The 21,662-nt window shown below is 48.8% G+C and overlaps 1 pseudogene; it reads left to right on the top strand.

Annotated features, from left to right (window-relative positions):
• LOC142312870 (uncharacterized) overlaps positions 1-4,464 on the top strand; it is a 128,969-nt pseudogene extending 124,505 nt beyond the window's left edge.
• The last annotated feature ends 17,198 nt before the right edge of the window (positions 4,465-21,662 follow it).

The following is a 21,662-nucleotide window of genomic DNA, read 5'->3' on the forward strand; positions in this document are numbered from 1 at the left end:
CGGTATTATTGTATGTATCAGGTTCCTATAAGGTGTCAGGATGCCGCCATCTATTTCTCCATGGAGGAGTGGGAGTATTTAGAAGGACACAAAGATCTGTACAAGGACGTCATGATGGAGGTTCCCCAGCCCCTCACATCACCAGGTAATAGACAGGACTAAATACACACGGCCTATAATTATCTGTATGTAAAGAATGAATTCAGTCCCTGTATGTGTTTCCTCCAGTTCTATCCAGTGAGAGGACAACACCAGAGAGATGTCCACGTCCTCTTCTTCCACAGGACTGTAAACAAGAAAATCCCGATGTTCCTCAGGATGATCAGGTAGATGGAGAGAAGGTGTCATGAAATCTCCCCTATGATGTGTAGACAGCTGTGAAGGTCTTGTGTTCAGTTGTCTTGTTTTATCCAACAATTTGATTCACTAAATGGCCATTTTATTACAAACCCCAGTTGTTTCAATATTGGAGCTTCCAGTATGGAAATTAAACCCTTCATCGCAGAGTGTAGCAGAGAATCTAGTGAACAGCTACCAATGTGAATCCACATAGAGATAGGAACCTGTGTGACTTTGAACAAGGTACGGTATAGTTATCGGAGCTATGGTTGGAGACATTATTTTAAAGATTTACAATCTAATGGCATCAAGAGTATACTGTGAATGATGTGATTGAGGAAAACTATCCAATGAAAAATATGCTATGGATGTAAACAACTTATCGAGGAAGATATCAAGGATTACTGAGGAAAAGGTGTAGATGACAGTATAAAGCTGATCATAGACATTAGATGTTGTCTAGATCTTCTCACAATTTTCTGGTTATGGAGACTGTTGGTTAGAATTAGGAGCCGACAGATTGGATTATACAGGAGACCTGCAGCTCTGTGATATCTACTGCTGTCAGTTGTCATCTTGCCAATTTAGGATCTTTTCTGTTCTTCTCAATCATTTCACAAGACGTCTCCATTTGTCTGTGATTTTTATATTTGTTTCAGGGTGAAGATCTTACCCATATTAATACTACAGAGACATATGTGAGGGGTGATGAGTGGTGTAAAGAGGAGAGGCCTACAGATAGCCGCACAGGTGAGTAATAACCACTAAATGCAGAGAAGTCACAGATTTTTCTCAGTCACGGGCTGCTACAATTATGCGTTGAATTTTTTTAGGGTTTGTTCACACAGCATATTTTGATGTGATTATGCTTAAAAATGCAGTTGTTTCTTCCTAAAAAAAATAAAAAAAATGGTGCTTTATGGATGTCTCTCATATAGTTTTAAAGCATGTGTGTGCCAGTACTTTAAATTCAGATTCCCTCATATTTGAGGCAGACACATTACCAGTGAGCACACACTCTATAGTGTACAAGAGAACGTTCTCCTTAAAGCCTAAAGTCTTAAAACCTCAGCAGCATTCTTCATCACAAGAATAATACACACGTATTTAAAGGGTTATTCCCATCTCCAATATCATATCCCAGTATGTAGTAGGCCCAATAATAATAATAATAATAATAATAATAATATTAGAAATACCTCCAATTAGAAACGTAGTATAGTTCTCCTGATATAGCCATGTCTCTTTCCTTATGTGCAGGGCTTTGCAGATGAAGTATTGCTGCTGCTTTAGATGGCATAAGTCACCTAACAGTTTCCCTTTAAAGGGAACCTGTCACCTAGAATATGCGTTCTGACCTATCAGCAGACGCATGTGTGCCCTAATTACACCTCCCTACCCATCCCTGTGCTGTAAAATTTTATAATATGAAAGTAATAAAAAACATTTATTACCTTCATATTTCCTATGTAAATAGCAGGGAATGTGGTCACAGGGGCGGCGCCTTGCCCTATGGATGTCTGCATATTTCTGTGGTATCACGCCCCTGTGAGCGTGAAACCATGGAGCGACGTCCCCGTCGCTCATTCTATCCTGCGAGCATTGCGGCAGGCTTCTCGTCCGGGTTCTCCTTGTCAGTTTCAGAAGTGCACTGCGCATGCGCAATGCGTGTCTGAAGCCGGCGATTGAACACCCGGAAAAGAAGCCGCCGCAATGCGCGCAGGATGGAATGAGCGACGGGGACGTCGCTCATGTGACTCCATGATATCACACCCACAGGGGCGTGATACCACGGAAATATGCAGACGTCCCTAGGGCAAGGCGCCGCCCCTGTGACCACATTCCCTGCTATTTACATACGAAATATGAAGGTAATAAAACGTTTTTTATTACTTTCATATTATACAATTTTACAGCACAGGGATGGGTAGGGAGGTGTAATTAGGGCACACATGCGTCTGCTGATAGGTCAGAACGCATATTCTAGGTGACAGGTTCCCTTTAAAGCTAGGTGAACGATGAAAGAACCATGGACTGGCCGCCAAAGGAAACTGTTGCAAATTATTTTTCAAATCCGCCAGTGTTCTTATAGTCATATATTGAAAAAATATATAATCAGCTCACAGCTCACCAGTTCAGCCATGTAAATAGGAGATAATCTTTGGTAATCCACGCTTGGAGAGGCAGGAGCTGCCACACAGCAGGTACTGTGTAATGAAACAAAGGAAAATTCCAGCAAAGGATCACATTGAAATATAGGTTAAAAGATACCTTTTATTTAAAGTCTCATTATAAAAAGGAAAAAAATCTTTAGTAATCTTGGCAATACGTTAAATGCAGTCCCAAACAGAGTAAAAAGTTTTCGGCTAATAAGCCTTCATCATGATCTAACATAGATCATGATAAAGGCTTATTAGCCGAAATGTGTCATATTTTTAGTCTATTTAGTTGTTACTCGTGATGACCGAATAGTAACTATTCGGGTTCGGATTATTCGTAATGAATCCCAAAGTAGTAACCTAATTCAAGTCATTGGGGAACCCAAGCATATTTCTTCCCAGAAAAAATACTCAGGTTCCCCACTGACTTGCATTAAGTTTGTTATTCGTGACGAATACTGGAATAGTACTTTGGGATTCGTTAAGAATAATCTGAACCCAAATAGTTACTATTCACCCATCACTAGTCTTCACTGATTATGTAACTTGAAATTATTGATGACAGGCGCAATAAAGTATGAATCTACAGAGAAGATGGCTTCAACAAAAAACTGAAAAATTAAAAAAGCACAAAAAGGCCAAACATCATGCTTTAGTCCCTACTTTGTGGTTCACTGTTTTAGTCAGTTGATAATTCATATTTTCAAATTTTACAGCAGATGATCATGGAATCACTCCAGATACGTATGAAGACCTCACCATTATCCCAGATACAACTCAAGCCCTTCACAGCAAAGAACTATCATCTGATACTTTTCAACAAGTTTCTGCTTTGTCAAAGACTATTACACAAAAGAAAAGTCAACGAAGTGCTGTTGAACATGAAATAGCTCACGCAAGGGAAAAGCCATATCCATGTTCAGAAAGTGGTAAATGTTTTACAGAGAAATCATATCTTCTAACACAACATAGAACTCGCCCAAGGATGAAATCATTTCCTTGTGCAGAATGTGGGAAATGTTTTAATTGGAAAGCAAATCTTGTTGTGCATCAGAGAATTCACACAGGGGAGAAGCCATATGCATGTTCAGAATGTGGGAAACGTTATACTGAGAAATCCAAACTTGTTGCACATCAGAGAATACACACAGGGGACACACCATTTTCATGCTCAGAATGTGGGAAATATTTTAAATGGAAAACATATCTTACTACACATCAGAGAATTCACACAGGGGAGAAGCCATTTTCATGTTCAGAATGTGGGAAATGTTTTAATCGGAAAACAAACCTTGTTACACATCAGAGAATTCACACAGGGCAGCAGCCATTTTCTTGTCCAGATTGTGGGAAATGTTTTAATCTGAAAACAAATCTTGTTACACATCAGAGAACACACGAAAGGATGTAGCGATTTTTAAAACATTTTATAGTAGAACAGGTACACTGAAAAAAATATATGTATATAAAATCTACTTTTTGTATAGCATAACAAAGTGATTCAGTAAAGACCATGGTTTCGATTTATCGAGATAGATTTTGTTCACGCCAGTCTTCGGTCTTGATGACTGGGCATGTTAGAGTCAGACACTCCTGATTCATTGATAGGTGATTGAATCGAGCAAATCTGAAAACTGGTGTGTGCCTCGTCACAAATCTTACTGCAGTCATGGACTGGAGTAATATTTCTGTTATAAGGTACAGAACGGCTCGTCATGAATTAGACAAGCTATAGTGTCAGGCTTCTGTCCCATCCCAGCTCTGCCAATTTAGGTGGAGTTGGGCGATACCGGAGTGAAGACTCTAAAAGTGGCAACATTTTTCCCTAATTCGGCTTTGCAAAAAAATTTAGCAACTATTTAAAGCGATTCAGGTGGAACTGATGAATCAATGTCAACATATTGCTTAATAGCAGATCCAAAACCCACTCTCCCCAGGTGTCTGGCCACCTTCATGACTGAATTTTTTTGTTGAGAATATCCAAAACTGAAAATAAACATCATTCGTATTGGTACATTTCTGCTCAACTGTTCTTTTATATATCATAATGTTAATTTCAATGTTTCTATCGATGCCCGTTTAATTGGATATGGTCATTTTTCAAGAAATTTTTCGTAGGTCAAAAAGAATTGTTCATTTTTATACAGTATGGTTTTCTACAGTTTCTGTCCAATCCATACAGAATAGAAGTCCTATCTTACTAATACAGGCCTAGTAATGTAGGATGTTTTTACGGGTGGCTTCTACCCAAATATATAGTAGTATTTTTGTAATGCGTCTTATAAGAGGAAGATGTTTCTTTACTCAAATTATTAACATAGCCCATGCAGAAGTGGGGTAAATTGAGATATTAAATGTTTGGTTAATTCCTCCCATACATTCCTATAGACAATGAAGTAGTTAACAATGAGAATTTGAGTAGTCAACTGAGGGTGACATTTTGGATTGAATTAAAAGTGAAATGTAGGCTCGTTGTGGATATGGTTTTATATGCATTATAGGGTAATATAGTGTTTAATTTCGATGTGCCTTCTACGCCGGAGGTTGCGCGGATAGCTCTGTCCCCCTCCCAGTGCCTCTCTGTACCCTCGGGGACAGGAGGTGTCAGTGTTACATTGTGCCAAGTGGACCCTTGGAGACGTGGAATGTCGCGTGTTGGCGGAATCGATTAGGTTGTATCGCGTGGCTCCGATTACTATATTACAGAAGTCAGGGTGGGGCTGCGAGGTGTGGTTTCATCACGGATTAACTGGGTCACGACCGAGCGGAGGGACGTCTGTGTCTGTGTAACACCTCGGGCTGGTTTGTGACATATTGGTGGCAGCGGTGGGATAGAGATAATAGAGTGTGTAAGTGTGAGACCCGTACTCCTAAACACTAAAGACTACCAGTAGCAGCTGGGGTCTTAAGACCAGCCCAACACTAGAGTGTCAGAGTGCAGATACTGTAAGATGTTTAGGTGCACCAGGTTGCAGCTCTGTGTCAGTGACCAAAGCCTGCAAGAATGGCTGAGGGTACCAGAAGGAAAGCTAAAGAAGTGGCCTATCATACTGGTGAAGCAAAAGAAGTGGGAGACAGTATTGTGCACGGTGAGTAGGAGCACAACCCAGGGTCCTCAAAGGGCCCATCGCCAGTCAACTGCTCTCCAGTGGACGGCACACCACCTGGCGATGTTGTACGTGACAAGGAGGAACCCAGCTAAGGGTCCTCCAGAAGCCTGGTGCCAGTCATCAGCTCTGCAGTGGACAGCGCATCACCTGGCTCTGCAGCAGGCCGCTTACCACCGAGCTCTGCAGTGGACAGCACACCACCTAGCTCTGCAGCGGGTCGCTTATCACCGAGCTCTGCAGCAAGCCGCTTACCACTTGGCTCTGCAGTGGGCAGCTCACCAATTACCTTTCCCCCAGCCAGGAAGGCTTGGACACCCTCCTTCAAGCTGCTTTAGCCTGTCTCTTTGCTGGAGACCAGGACACCTACAAGATTCTCATGGTAGAGTGTACGGCTGCAGAGTAAGCATGGCAGGCAGAGCGTGAAGCCGCAGAATGTCAGGCAGAGCACGACCGCTAGTTCTGGCTAGCTCAGCTCCAGACCCCACCGTCCATCCTGAACAATCGAGAAATCAAGCCTCCAAAAGGTCCATATTGAGGACTTCCCTGTGCTGGAGACGGGTGGAGACTTGGGCTCATTTTTGATGACCTGACTTACCTGCAGCACCATCTGGCCAAGGATCAGTGGTCCAAGTACTGATCCCCTTATTAAGGGGAAATGACCTGTATATTCTTGGGGACTTAAATACCAAGGCAGATCAGGGCTATGACGCCATCAAACAGGCCCAGATCCAACAGTACAACCTCACTATGGAGTCCTACCACAAGAAATTCTGGAGCCTGCGGAGAGGACCAAATGACACTTGGGCGAACCACTGACGAGCCCTCGCGACAGCTTCCGACCACTGAACAAAGGGCCTGCAGCTCACAACCGGCCTGGAGATTCTGGATTTGTTCATTACAGAACAATTCTTGTGGAAATGCGCAGAGGACCTCCGCCAGTTTATCCGTGACCAAAAGCCCAAGGGGTTCTCTGCTACAGCTGCCCTGGCGAATGACTACACAAATCATCGGGCCTCCTGAGGCCAAGAAAGCATCTAGCAGCCGCCAGAAAGGGGGTAAGTTGAACCTTGCCACTGTTTCCTCTGCCCCTAGACTGCAGGGGGTGTCCCCCTCGACACCCCTCTCCAGGTCCATGGTGGAACCCAGAAGGTGTCACCTTTGCAATTAGGCCAGACACTTCAGGGCCACGTGTCCCCATCTCCATGAGACCCTCATCCCCATCCACAAAACCTTCTATGGTGTTGTGTGTGGGTGGGGGTGGTGGTAGGTCCCTTGACAAATTCAAACTAGTCACCATAGGCCAGGCTGTGACCATGGGACTGCAAGACAATGGCACTGAGATGACCTTGGAGTTGTCTGAGATTGTGTCCCCCCAAGATTTGATACATGGGAAAGCGCTTACCGTCTCTGGGATTGGAGACGTTAAACCTGCTCTGCCTATCGCCAAGGTTTATTTGGACTGGGGCACTGGAAGAGGGATGAGAGAGGTGGACATAAATCTGAATATTCCTGCAAATGTGTTGCTTGGGAAAGATTTGGGGTGGCTAGTGTCCCAGTATGTGGCCACTGAAACCCTAAGTGATCCTTCAGTCAGTGGTGACATGTCCTCTGTATGTCACTGTTTTGCCTGTGCTTGCTGTAAGGGAGGAGGGAATGAACTCTGAGTCTTTTGCTTACACTGACCCCATAGACACACACGCAGCTGCAGCTGTGATAGTGGGGAGGTCAGAGAAAGGTGTGACCATGCCTTTATAGGTAATCAGCCAGTGTTCTGGGACCTTTTGCCCTATGCGGGGATAAGCAGAGGGCAGGATACTTCAGGGGGAGAACCAGTGTGTGTAGATGGGGCTGTTACAGGAAATGCGGGGCCCCTGGATGAGACCCCATGGCAGGGTTCAGCCACCACTGCAGGCAGACAGCTGAAGCGTGATGTGGGGGCTGCCACAGGAAATGCGGGGCCCCTGGATGAGACTTCATGACAGGATTCTGCTACTGTGACAGGGGGGAACAGGCAGTTGAGATTGGGGCTGTCCCAGGAGCGGAAGAGTTCCCTGGTAAGATCTCTTTGCAGGATTCCCCCTCAACCAGGGTTTCCAGAGGCCAGGTAAGTCTGCCTGAACCGGCAACTTGGTCAGGAACAGAGGTGATGCAGACACAACTCACGGTAACAGAAGCCCTGTCCGCTGTCACCTTCAGTGGGAGTACTGGAACCCAAGGAACCTCACAGAGTTTCGACGGCTTCCCCCCTTCCGACCAAGTGGCAGCCGAGTCAGACGGAGGCCAGGACACAGCTCCTGGGGAACTGACAGAAGACATGGCTGTTTTGTCTACTCTGACCACGTCTTGTCAGGGGTTTCGGGTAACGTTGGAAGCTGACGACAGCAATACTAAGACACTGTCCAGGAAGGTCCACCAGAGGTGTGGCCCAGGGGCTGGCAGTTAGTGGTACAGACGGCTGGTCCAGATAGTGGAAAAGTCACCACCGATCCAGTCAATGGAGAGTTATACTCACTGGTTGTCAGGGTGATGGAAAAATTGTCGCCATCACCTGTCAAGGTAGTGAAGAAGGGCTTCCCACAGCTGGTCAGGGTGATGGAAACGTTGAACCCATAACCTGCCCATATGATGGGAAGGGTGTACTCACTGGTTGACAGTATGATGGGAAAGCAGTCCCCATAACCTGTCAAGGTAGTGAGGAAGGACTTCCCAAAGCTGGTCAGGGTGATGGGAAAGCTGCACCCATAACCTGTCCGGATGATGGGAAGGGTGTACCAACAAGTTGTCCGGGGTATGGGAAAGCAGTCACCATAAGCTGGCAAGGTGGTGGGAAAGTGATACCCCCAGTTGGTCAGACTGATGGGAAAGTGGTAATCATAGTCTGTCCAGAGGGGAAAGTTGGACCCATGGTCTGTCAGGGGGGGATGGTACAGCAGTGCCCGTCACCTGTCAGCATGGCGAGGAAGCTTTTCCCACAGCCTGCCAAGTTGAGGGACAGGTGTTTCCCACAGCTTGTCAGGGTGGTGGAAAAGCAGCATCTTCAGCCTGTCAGGATGACAGGAAAATGTTGTCCCCAGCCAGACAAGCTAATGGGAAGGTGTTGTTATTCCCCAGGGAGACGGCCTACATAACCGCTGTTCCCTGCAGGATGAGTACCACGAATGCAAGCAACGTACTGCCTATGGGGGCCTCATCCTCCAGAGGAATAACCAACCCAGTTGCTGACCCAAAACAGGGCCAAGAGGGTCCCTGTGAAGGTGGGTCCTTAACGCAGCTTCTGGCTACTTCTGGCCAGGGGTACAGGACTGTCCTACTAGTAGGTGCCAGTCCTAAGGTGCTGAGGGACCCCACAGAGGTAACGGTTTCTGAATCCAAAAGGGAGAGGGTCCTGTGGCATCCATGGGAGGTGATGGATGGGCGGACAGGGAACCATAGGAATGTGCTTCCCCTAGCACCCTCAAAAGGGGGGAGGTGTAAGGATTATGAGGAATATGACATTCCTACATGTCAACCAGCTGTGTCTTCCATTAACACACATCCTGCTCTGCCACAAGTCATCAAATGGCTAAGGTAACATAATCCAATTAAAACTCAGGAAGAGTTCCCAAGTAGACGTAGTCTCCCTGCTGTAACGAGTCTTCGGCCAGAGAAATAGGCGGGCAGCTACAAGTTTTACAACCAACTTCAAAGACAGTATGCAGTCAGGAAGTCTCCTGTGTAAGAGCTGCAATATTTGGGGAGTGCATCGTTCCCACATATAGGGCAGGTATATTTCCGGCTTCACGACGGCGAGACAGATGTCACACATATTTTCTATTAACAGTGTGATTTGCGAATCAGATCAAAAATAATAACTCCCCGAGAGAAGCCCATAGACCTATCATGTTTCATAACTATGGATAGATCAAGTCATAACTAGGAAAATTATGTTCATATCTTCCGCACTGAGACACTCAGGGGTGGAGATTTGGGGAAAACTGCCAATGCATAACTTTCTAGAGACTAGAAGCAAAGCCCATTTTCAGCCCAGGCTTAGGTCACAAGGTGGGATGGGACATGGGAGTTGCATAGGTTCATAAATATAAAAGCAGACATTTTGTGAATGTTCTCTGAGAGGTCACGTACGTTACACATCTGAGGACTCCCATGAAAACCCGTGGCTCCACAGCACCTCCTCTGTGCAAGCCAACACCAGACCTAATCATAAAGGAACAAGGTGACTGATCCGTCTATATATTTGTTTGCAAACATAAGTTATCTGTAACTGAACTTCAGACGTAATATCTGTAATGCCCATCTTGTACATAGTGTATTATAAAGTGTGCATTTAAGGCGATTAAATATAAAATTTAATCTTGGCCTGTTGCTTTAATTTTGATCCCCAAACCCCATATCCGTAAGCTCAATTTAACATTACACGCTACCTGGGCTGGTTTCTGGCCCGATATAGTCTTGTTAATGGACCAGGCCTATATCTAACCAGAAGAAAAATGATGAAAAATGATCAAATACCCAGATGAATGCAAAAATCTATAAAGTTTATTAACAAGCCAAAGTACAATAAATGACCAAGACTGGGTGGAAAAGGTGCACACATAAAACAGATTAGGTAAAAGAGAGCCAGGACCAGGTTGATGAATGTATTTAATATGAGACAATAGGGAGAGTGTAATACTGCAGAATCACCACAAGAGGTCACCAGCGCACATTCATATAGCTGAAATGCTGCTGGACTCTACGTTTGTTTAAAACAGGGGTGGGGAACCTTTTTTCTGTCGGGGGCCATCTGGAAATTTCTATCAACCTTCGGGGGCCGCACAAAATTATCAATGTTTAAATGACCCTGCTATATTGGGTGAAGCAATTAATTAACTGGGGGCATGGGGCTGAGGGCACAGACACCACAAAGCGGTTCTGGGGGCACAGACACTACAAGCGGGGCTGGGGGCACAGACACCACACGCGGGGCTGGGGGCACAGACACCACACGCGGGGCTGGGGACACAGACACCACACGCGGGGCTGGGGGCACAGACACCACACACGAGGGACTGGGGCACAGACACCACTGGAGGGGCTGGGGCACAGACACCACTGGAGGGGCTGGGGCACAGACACCACTGGAGGGGCTGGGGCACAGACACCACTGGAGGGAGCACAGACATCACTGGAGGGAGCACAGACATCACTGGAGGGAGGCACAGACAGCACGGGGAGGATGCTCACAGGACTGGGGGATGGGCTGCACACAGGACTGGGGGATGGGCTGCACACAGGACTGGGGGATGGGCTGCACACAGGACTGGGGAATGGGCTGCACACAGGACTGGGGAATGGACTGCACACAGGACTGGGGAATGGGCTGCACATAGGATTGTGTGGGGGTGCACACAGGACATTGGGCTGCACACAGGACTGGGGGAGGGGTGCACACAGGATTGGGGGGGCTGCACACACGATGGGGGGGTGCACACAGGACTGGGTGATGGGCTGCACATAGGATTGTGTGGGGGTGCACACAGGACATGGGGGGCTGCAGACAGGACATTGGGGGGCTGCACACAGGACTGGGGGAGGGGTGCACACAGGACATTGGGGGCACACTGCGCTGAGAGTTTCATGCAACTCTGGGGGAGAACGTTTACAGAACTGGGGTGGGGAGGCACAAAGCATTGGGCAGGGCACATAGCAGCAGAGGGTCGGCGCTGGACTCACAGCAGCATTGCATTCACATCACCAGAGTGCCGGAGCCGGACACACAGCATCAGAAGGAGAAGGCAGGCACTAATCTCTGGAGGGCAGGGGGCGGACACACAACGCTGGAAGCTGTCAGGCTGCTGTGGATCCGCCCACAATTGGCACTGGCCGACGGGAGAACATATTGTAGCACAAACAGCAATGTGTGGATTTAAAGGGCCGGCGGTAGCAAGACCGCGGTGACAGTGTGGCGCCCCTGACCTGGTCAGGCACCACTGAGTACTGCACCCATGCTGGGGACAGTACAATACAGGTAATCCAGAAGGCTGACCGAGGTGTGACTACACAGGCGCATAGTGATCAGGTCTCACACATGTACCTTTGGGAGGACCCCTGGGGATCCCAGGAGGGGGCAAAGCCTTCACCTCCACTTGAGGAGTGGAGGGGGCGAAGCCTCCATCTCCACTCAAGGGGTGTGGTAGAGAGCCTGGTTGCTAGGTGGCGTAGGCAGGCACAAAGGGAAAAGAGAAGGAGGAGTAAACGGTCTGAAGCAGAGTGTGGAGGAGTGAGGAGCATGGCAGTGGAGCTCAGACAGGAGCAGCAGGCAGGTCCCACGAGTGAGCCGGTTTAGTGTGCAGTCCAGGAAGAGCAGAAGCAGACCCTGGAGCTGTTACAGTCTAACAGCGTCCGCGCAGTGGCTACCGACGGGGGAGAACGGTCACCTGGGAGTGCTGCCCGAACACCACACACAGCTGGAGAGAGAGCAGTGTAGTGGAAAGTAAGGAGACTGTCAGGGAGTACCAGGCCCAAACGGGCGGCAGATCCCGGTGCGGGGATAGATCCACCTTTCCTTGCTAAACCTGCCGGTGTGGGGCCCTTAAAGCCCACGCCACAACACCACAAAAGCCGCAGCCACGTAGCCACAGTTAGGGCCCATAGTTCACAGGAGGCAAGCAGCTGGAGTGATCTGGTCCAGGCGACAAGCAAACGGCAAACAAACGAGGGGAGCAGTTACTTCCCTGGGTGACCCCCATAGGGACTAAAAGTCGGGGTTACCACAAACCACAGAAGGGCTAAGGAAGGCGAGTCGGTAGCCACCCTCATCAGTCAGCCTGAAGGATACCTGGTTCCAGCCTGGTTCATCCCAGCTACGCCCGGGTTACTCACCCTGCCATCAACAGTGAGTAAAACCCCTGAAAGACATTCTGCTTGTGTGGAGTTATTCTGCGCCTTGTGGTTCTACACACCTACACAGGGCCCTGGGGCTTGCCTCACTCTCAGGAGGCTATTACAACTGGCTGCACCCACCATCAGCCCCAGGCATCCCTTAACCTGCAGTGGCGGTCCCCACTGACCGCAATTCTGAGAGTGGCGTCACGACAATCCTAAAAGAAGATCTCCTACCTGTGACAAGATCCAGCTGCGTGGAGTCCCTGAAGGTAATGCACCGACACATCACTGGTGGGGCTTCACATCTGGCGTCACGAACAGGATAAGGACTAGACCTGTTCAGACAGGTGACCATGTGCCTGGGCGGTCCGCTTGAAAAATTGGAAGCGCCGCCATATTGCCACCATGAAAAGCGCGCTGAAAAACAACAGCAGCCCGCGCTGGGAGAAGTTACCGCCCACGAAGAGGTGTGGCTACCCAGAGATCCCCTGCAGAGTCCTGACCTCGCAAGTGAAGAGAGCGGAGGCGTTCAGAGACGTCGGGACAGAAAGGGAGCCAGAAGCCTGCTGCTGGAAGAGGCAGAGCAGAAACTGAAGAGCCTGCAACTGGAGGCAGCGACGAGTCCACTGCTGGGAAATCGTGCAGAAGAAGGCGCAGAGGAAATGGCGTCTGAATGCAGAAACCCAGAACCAGGCTCCGCTGCCTGGTGGTATCGGGAGCTTGCCCAGTTCTGCGACCGACTGGAGACCCGGGTCGTGGAGCAGATCAGAGAGGAACGCATGGAGCTTCTGGAGATGGCTGCCGCGGTGAAGGCCTATGAGGAAAAAGCTGCGCGACGAGTGCCAGACCGAGCGGCGATGACTCAGACCCCGATGGTGCCACCGATGGGTGAGTCCAGTGTTGCCCCTGCCAGCGCGAGTGCCCCGACCCCTGCTGCCACGCCCGCGGTCCCTGATGAGATGCCTGGCGCGGCGACGCTGAACCAGGCCGCAGCCATACCAGGTGTGGCCCGCCAAGCCCAGGCCGCCGCAGAGATGCCCTGCCCGGCCCGCAAAGATCCGGCTGCCGCCGCGACCCTCATCCATGCCGCAGGTGTGACGCTGACCCAGGCCGCCGCCATGCTAGGCCCGGCCCGCCAAGACCCCACCGCAGCAGCGACCCTCATCCGCGCCGCAAGTGAGGTGCTGGACCAGGCCGCAGCCACGCCAGGTGCGGCCCGCCAAGCTCCGATCGCTGCAGCGACGCCCAGCCCAGCCTGCATAGATCCCATCGTAGCTGCGACGCCAATCCAGGCCGCCGCAGCGATGCCCTGCCCGGCCTGCCAAGACCAGGCCGCCGCCATGTCAGGCGCGGCCCGCCAAGACCAGGCCGCCGCCATGTCAGGCGCGGCCCGCCAAGACCAGGCCGCCGCCATGTCAGGCGCGGCCCGCCAAGACCAGGCCGCCGCCATGTCAGGCGCGGCCCGCCAAGACAAGAATGTACCACTGTTTACCCCGGCCTGCAAGGCCAGAGCAGACACCGCTCCCCAGTCTAAGGAAGTCCCTGCTAGGAAGTCCCTGATAGGAGAGGACCCCGAATACTGGAAGCTGAAGGCTAACCTAGAGGCCCAGTTCCCACAGGAGATGGTGGACCGGTATCTGCTCCCTCCGCACACCCCTAGGAGGATTCCGGCAATATCCACGCCAAAAAGTCCATCGCCCGGGCCTGCTGATGACCACCCATCCCCGGCGCTGCCACAACAGGAGTGCTCCGAAGAACTAAGGGGGAGAGGAGGCCAGGAAGCTGAGGAGCTGACCCCGGAGCCATCAGCAGTGGATCCATGCCCAGAGCCAGAGATGCTGCCGTATTCCCGCTGGGATGAAGAAAGCCCGACACCCTCTGCTGAAGAAGATCTGTCCAGAAACCTCACCAGGGAGCCTGCAAACAGTGAAGTAACAACCCAGCAGAACCCAGCCCGTAGGACACGGCGCCGTAGCAGAACCAAGCTTTCCCCTGCACCGCAGTCTCCAGAGCAGAAAGACGAAGTCATGGCCAGAGACTTGGAAGAGGAACGGTTCCTGAGAAGGGCCAAATCCCAGGTTAGAGGTCCACTTTGTCGTGGTGTAGTAGAGGATTTCAGTTTGAAGAGTGGATATGGTTTCATAGTAGCTCCTGGTATAAAAGAAGGCATATTTGTGAATAGAAGGGATGTTAGAGCCCATTTGCCCAGAGGACATCCGGGAAGGAACTTACAGATGGGAGATACAGTGGAATTCACAATGCATCAGGGAGAAAGAGGATGGTATGCACTTGATGTTACGCCATGTACCAGAGATTCCTATAGCAACCCAGTTGTCTCCATACCACAAGAAAAAGAAACAGATACAGAAGAAGAAAGGAAAGATAAAGGACCCACTGATGAGACTACCTCCGATGATGAGAGAAATGAAGAAAACAACAGGTGCCGCAGCCCTACAGGCCCAAGCCCTGGTAAGGAGGAATCTATGTAAAGTAAAGAAAGAAGTACAGCAAGTTACAGTTTTGACCAGTTTGCAACGTTTATAAGTTTAAGCATGTGCCCACATGAACTAATGTGAGAAACCCATGAACCTTAAGGCTATGAACTGGCTATAGCCACAAACTCTCGCAGTGTAAATAGTTACCCCAGAGGTACCACCACCAGAGCCAGCCTGTTTAGGGGCTTGGCTCACCTGCAACCAGGGAGCACGTCCGTTTATGGGGCCTTGGCTCGCCTGCAACCAGGGAGCATGCCTGTTTATGGGGCCTGGCTCTCCACCACAAAGAGGGTACCCGGTCAGCACCAACTGTGGAGGCCGCCTCTACATCCTGCCAGAAGAGGCTGAAGGCGCGGCTCCACCAGGCCAGGTATACCCTGAAACCACCAGCCCATGAAAGCCGCCTCTACATCCTGCCAGAAGTGGCTGAAGGCGCGGCCAACGTGAGAGGGTTTTGGGTGGGTTAACGGACTTGTGGGTGGAGGGTGGTGATGTATGGTACCTGGTGGTTTTAAAAAGTTTTACGATGTTTTAATGTTTTATGCATTTTAAAATGTTGTCTTGCAGCCCGAGGACGTGCTGGTGATAACTAAGGGGGAATGTGGCGCCCCTGACCTGGTCAGGCACCACTGAGTACTGCACCCATGCTGGGGACAGTACAATACAGGTAATCCAGAAGGCTGACCGAGGTGTGACTACACAGGCGCATAGTGATCAGGTCTCACACATGTACCTTTGGGAGGACCCCTGGGGATCCCAGGAGGGGGCAAAGCCTTCACCTCCACTTGAGGAGTGGAGGGGGCGAAGCCTCCATCTCCACTCAAGGGGTGTGGTAGAGAGCCTGGTTGCTAGGTGGCGTAGGCAGGCACAAAGGGAAAAGAGAAGGAGGAGTAAACGGTCTGAAGCAGAGTGTGGAGGAGTGAGGAGCATGGCAGTGGAGCTCAGACAGGAGCAGCAGGCAGGTCCCACGAGTGAGCCGGTTTAGTGTGCAGTCCAGGAAGAGCAGAAGCAGACCCTGGAGCTGTTACAGTCTAACAGCGTCCGCGCAGTGGCTACCGACGGGGGAGAACGGTCACCTGGGAGTGCTGCCCGAACACCACACACAGCTGGAGAGAGAGCAGTGTAGTGGAAAGTAAGGAGACTGTCAGGGAGTACCAGGCCCAAACGGGCGGCAGATCCCGGTGCGGGGATAGATCCACCTTTCCTTGCTAAACCTGCCGGTGTGGGGCCCTTAAAGCCCACGCCACAACACCACAAAAGCCGCAGCCACGTAGCCACAGTTAGGGCCCATAGTTCACAGGAGGCAAGCAGCTGGAGTGATCTGGTCCAGGCGACAAGCAAACGGCAAACAAACGAGGGGAGCAGTTACTTCCCTGGGTGACCCCCATAGGGACTAAAAGTCGGGGTTACCACAAACCACAGAAGGGCTAAGGAAGGCGAGTCGGTAGCCACCCTCATCAGTCAGCCTGAAGGATACCTGGTTCCAGCCTGGTTCATCCCAGCTACGCCCGGGTTACTCACCCTGCCATCAACAGTGAGTAAAACCCCTGAAAGACATTCTGCTTGTGTGGAGTTATTCTGCGCCTTGTGGTTCTACACACCTACACAGGGCCCTGGGGCTTGCCTCACTCTCAGGAGGCTATTACAACTGGCTGCACCCACCATCAGCCCCAGGCATCCCTTAACCTGCAGTGGCGGTCCCCACTGACCGCAATTCTGAGAGTGGCGTCACGACAATCCTAAAAGAAGATCTCCTACCTGTGACAAGATCCAGCTGCGTGGAGTCCCTGAAGGTAATGCACCGACACATCACTGGTGGGGCTTCACAACAGCACGAACACTGCCTCCCCCGGGAATCTGCCCGGGGGCCACATAAAAGGGGGCCACATGTGGCCCACGCGCCGGAGGTTCCCCACCCCTGGTTTAAAAGACCTGAGAGTCCTCAGTAGTTGATACCTTTTAATGGCTAACTGAAAAAATGGTAATATTAGCAAGCTTTCGAGACTACTCAGGTCTCTTCATCATGCCTGTTGAAGAGACCTGAGTAGAGATTAAACAAATCACCAGTTGTACAAGAAGTATACAGGGGAAACCTTTACATCAGTTATTCAGAAATAGATAAATAACCTGGATTCTCTATACCTTATTAATAATCATATATAGCACCAGTAGAATTCCCTCTTAATAGTGCACGTATCAGTAGTGGGCCAAAATATCAACCTCAACTGATAAAAAAAGGTTAAAAATTCACCAGTATTATAAAGACGTATACAGGGGAAACCTTTGTATCAGTCATTTAGAGAGAAAAAGGCCATGTTACCAATCATGCATGGCACTAATAAAATGCCATACATGAGATTCGTGTATCAATGATAGCCCAGTGTTGTCAAGACCCCTCCTTTTTCTTATAGGTCAATGTTTTAAGATAAGTGTTATCTCAGGGTACAAAAAATGTCAGATGACATAAAAGATACAAGGAATTATCCTGTAGTTATTATAAAGGTATACTCCTCTGGGATTCATATAGCCAAATCGTTGGTGCTCCTGTCTCTCCACACAGGAAAAGACTTTAGAATTATGGAGTCACCTATCGGATAACAGTCCTTCCACATAGAGGAGTCCTATCAGAATTAATATCTCGCCTCTGCCTCAACGCATTTCTCCCCTTCCATAGCCGGGGTTCTTCAGGAGGACTTACATTCAAAATTATTCAAAATATTATCAGATATGTTGGGGTGCAATACATCAATCTTCCACAATTAGGATCTATGCAGCATTCAGATATTGGTACCGATATTCAGCAGCTACAAAAAGGAGCTCCTATCCACTCCCACGCAAAACGCATGTAAAATGATAGTCCTGCAGCTGTCATCACATCCAGCGATAGTGGCGATTCTTTCTCCTACATTGCCTTTGTTTATCTACTTTTGGTGTATGTTTGATCTTATCCAAGATTAGGGAATACTAGGAACTATTAGAGGGATAGTCTTCGTGGAGCGGGGACCACATATCACCTTAGGGAGGTCTCCGCTGCTAGGCAGTGGACATCATAGGGAGATATCAGGGCTGTATTTGGTGTTGTGGGACAATATTAGCAATTGGCACTCTTATCTTCCACTGGTGCTTTTTTCTGTAAATTTGGTGTTTTTAATTACTTGTAAGAAACCAATAAAGAGATGTGTTTTTATAATTCGGGTCTTGGATTTATAATATTTGGATGCTTAGTATGTTACCTATAAAGGATATGTACGTTGGGAATAACAAACTCATGAATTATGTATTCTGCTAAATTCTTTAAGCCAGTTCTATCCAGTTTTCTAAGCCTTAAGTAACAAAGACAAATTTGAAACCAAGACATCTTTAAAACAGAGACTAGAGAATGGTCACGTGTGTAAGAGCACGTCAAAACCGAAAGGTAACCCAGTTAGCGTTACTGGAAATCCTGGAACGCAACCACTGAGGCGGTTATGTGCCAGGGGCACGTCAGATCGTGAAGGCTACCCAGTTAGCGTTACTGGGTACCCAAAGCTGGCACACACATACACACAAGTCTGCCACTGCAGACGGGGCGTGTGCGTAGGGGGCACGTCTTGTCCGGAAGGACCCTAATCCCTCACCGTGCCGAGACACAGTTTGTACCTACCGTGTTTCTCCAAAAATAAGACATCCCCCAAAAATAAGCCCTAGCAGGGATTTTCAGCATTTTCGAAGAAAGGCTTAAATATAAGCCCTCCCCCGAAAATAAGCCCTAGTCGCGGATCAATAATGAAGTGTCCGTGCAGCTAAAAAAGATACAGATACTGCAGGACACTTCATTATAGACAGCGGCAGCCGGCAATTACACTCACCTGATACTGAGCGGCTGGACAGGACCTGCAGTGATCACACACCCACACTCATCAGCTCTCTCTCTCACACACACACACACACACACACACACACACTTAGATCTCACACACACACCAGATCTCACACACAGTCAGATCGCACACATAATCAGATCGCACACACAAACATCGGATCACACGCAAACATCAAATCACACACACACACATACACACACATCGGATCGCACATACACTCACCTCATCCAGCGACACCGATCTCTTCTCGCCGGGAGAATCCTGAGAGGCAGTGCGGTGCAGCGCGACGAACAGGACCTGCGGCCGGACACGTGACTTGCTCTCATTACCTGCTGCCGTAAGTGCTGGATGTGATGTGATGTGTGTGTGTGATCTGCTGTGTGTGTCTGCAATTGGCTGTATGTGTCTGCAATCGGCTGTGTTTTTCTGCGATCGGCTGTGTGTGTCTGCATTCGGCTGTGTGTATCTGTGATCGGCTGTGTGTGCCTGCGATCGGATGTGTGTATCTGTGATCGGCTGTGTGTGCCTGCGATCGGATGTGTGTATCTGTGATCGGCTGTGTGTGCCTGCGATCGGATGTGTGTATCTGTGATCGGCTGTGTGTGCCTGCGATCGGATGTGTGGATCTGTGATGTGTGGATCGTGTGCCTGCGATCGGCTATGTGTATCTGTGATGGCTGTGTGTGCCTGCGATCTGCTGTATGTGATCTGCTGTGTATATCTGCGATCTGCTGTGTGTGTGTGCCTGCGATCGGATGTGTGTATCTGTGATCTGCTGTGTATATCTGCGATCTGCTGTGTGTGCCTGTGATCGGATGTCTGTATCTGTGATCGGCTGTGTGTATCTGTGATCGGCTGTATGTGCCTGCGATCTGCTGTGTGTGATCTGCTGTGTATATCTGCGATCTGCTGTGTGTGTCTGATCTGCTGTGTGTGTGTGTGTGTGTTTGTGTGTCTGATCTGCTGTGTGTGTGTGTGATCTGCTGTGTGTGTCAGCTAGCAGCAGGGTAGGACGGCGTGCAGCACTGACCGGAGATCACAGGGAGGACCTGGGAGCCACGCAGACGTCCTGGTCTGGTGACTATGAGTCTCCTGGGAAGTGGGGGGTCTGCTTTTGGGGGGGGTAAAATTACCCCCAACAGTGTTTCTCCAAGAATAAGACCTCCTCCAAAAATAAGCCCTAGTGCTTTTTTGGGGGGCAAAAAAAATATAAGACAGTGTCTTATCTTTGGAAAAAAACGGTAGATGCGAGTACCTGACCTAAATTCAGAATCACACTGCACATTTACAAGGATCTGCCACAAGCACTGCAGACATACAATGGTGCTGGAACCCACTTACTCCGACAGCCGAGAATGCAGCCTTTGCTGTCAGCATGATGGGCAGAGCTACTGACTTTTTATAGCTACCTACCTGGCCCAGACCACATGGCATGTGGTAATGGTGTCAGCTGCAGCCATACAGAGGCTGCCACGTCATTGCTGAATTCATGATGACCAACCAGCAGCTGCCACTTCATCGCTGATGTCACTGATGACCAATCAGTAGCCGCCTTGACATCAATGACATCACGCACATGCTCAGTGTGGCTGCATGAGCACTTAGGCTCAGGATGCAAAACGAAACGTGTTCCTGCTCACCGCTCTGGTGTGTAAGTCTGAGGAGTAGACCAGCTGATCCTGCACGGAAATCCCAGGCACAAGGGGATAATAGCAGATACAAGGTAACGAAATCCAGCGGATCACAGGCAGATGAATTAAAAACTTTCCTTTATTTTCATCACTTTAAAAATGGATAGACAGCATGCACAAGGCACAGTTCACCAACGCGTTTCGACATAACGCAGTGTCGTTAGTTCTTATTCATGGATATATAACAACTAGTACAATACCTCTATAATACAAACAGTCTTCGCTAGGGATCCAAACCACATTCAATTAGTTGATTACATCATTAATTACTCTACATGTGTTGGATACCTGCAGCAGGGAAATAGAGAAAGAACACTATAAGGTTTAAAAACATACAAAAAAGAAAAAAAAATATTTTTTTTCCTCTTTTCATGTAAAAACAGTTCCATATGAATAATAATTTTTCTTAGTTATATTGCATGATCATATCTTGGCGTATGTTGAGCCCTGCAGGAGTCCTAGTATTTAATTTAAATATCCAGAAGGATTCACGGTTAAAAACTTTCCTCTGGAAATCTCCCCCCCTCTCTAATTTATTGACCTTTTCTATGGCTCTAAAACGGAAACCTTTCAAATTACCACCATGGCACATCGCAAAATGTTTAGTAACCGCAGAAGAGCCGCACAGATTTATTTTGTTCATGTCAGAAATATGGCGCCTAATCCGAATTTTTAGTGGTCCTATCGTGCAACCCACATATTGTTTACAGCAAACAATGCAATCAATCAAATATATGACCCCTTCACTATTGCAATTCATATATTTATTAATTTGATAGCAAGTTTTAGTAGAAAAGGAACTAAAGGAATCTCCCTTCACTACATACTGGCATACTTTGCATGGGTAGTGACCACACCTAAAAGAGCCTCTTTGTGTGAGCCAGGTATTATTCAGACTAGTAGGGTTTTTGTAATGACTTGGACAAAAAATATTTCCCAATGTTGTAGCCCGTTTAGGGACAAATTTAATAGAATTTTCTTTAAAGGGGTTATCTGGCTTCTTTCACATTTTTTTTTTTATTTCCCTATTGGGCTACATTGGGGCAGGTAAGTAGATAGAGACCACTTACCTGCCCTGCTGTCAGCCCCTCTCCCCCGGCTCAGAGCGGTCATGTGACCGCTCCTGCCGCGATTTTGCTGC

This window comes from Anomaloglossus baeobatrachus, chromosome 5 (genome assembly GCF_048569485.1).
Source record: "Anomaloglossus baeobatrachus isolate aAnoBae1 chromosome 5, aAnoBae1.hap1, whole genome shotgun sequence".
NCBI classification, from domain to species: Eukaryota; Metazoa; Chordata; class Amphibia; order Anura; family Aromobatidae; genus Anomaloglossus; species Anomaloglossus baeobatrachus.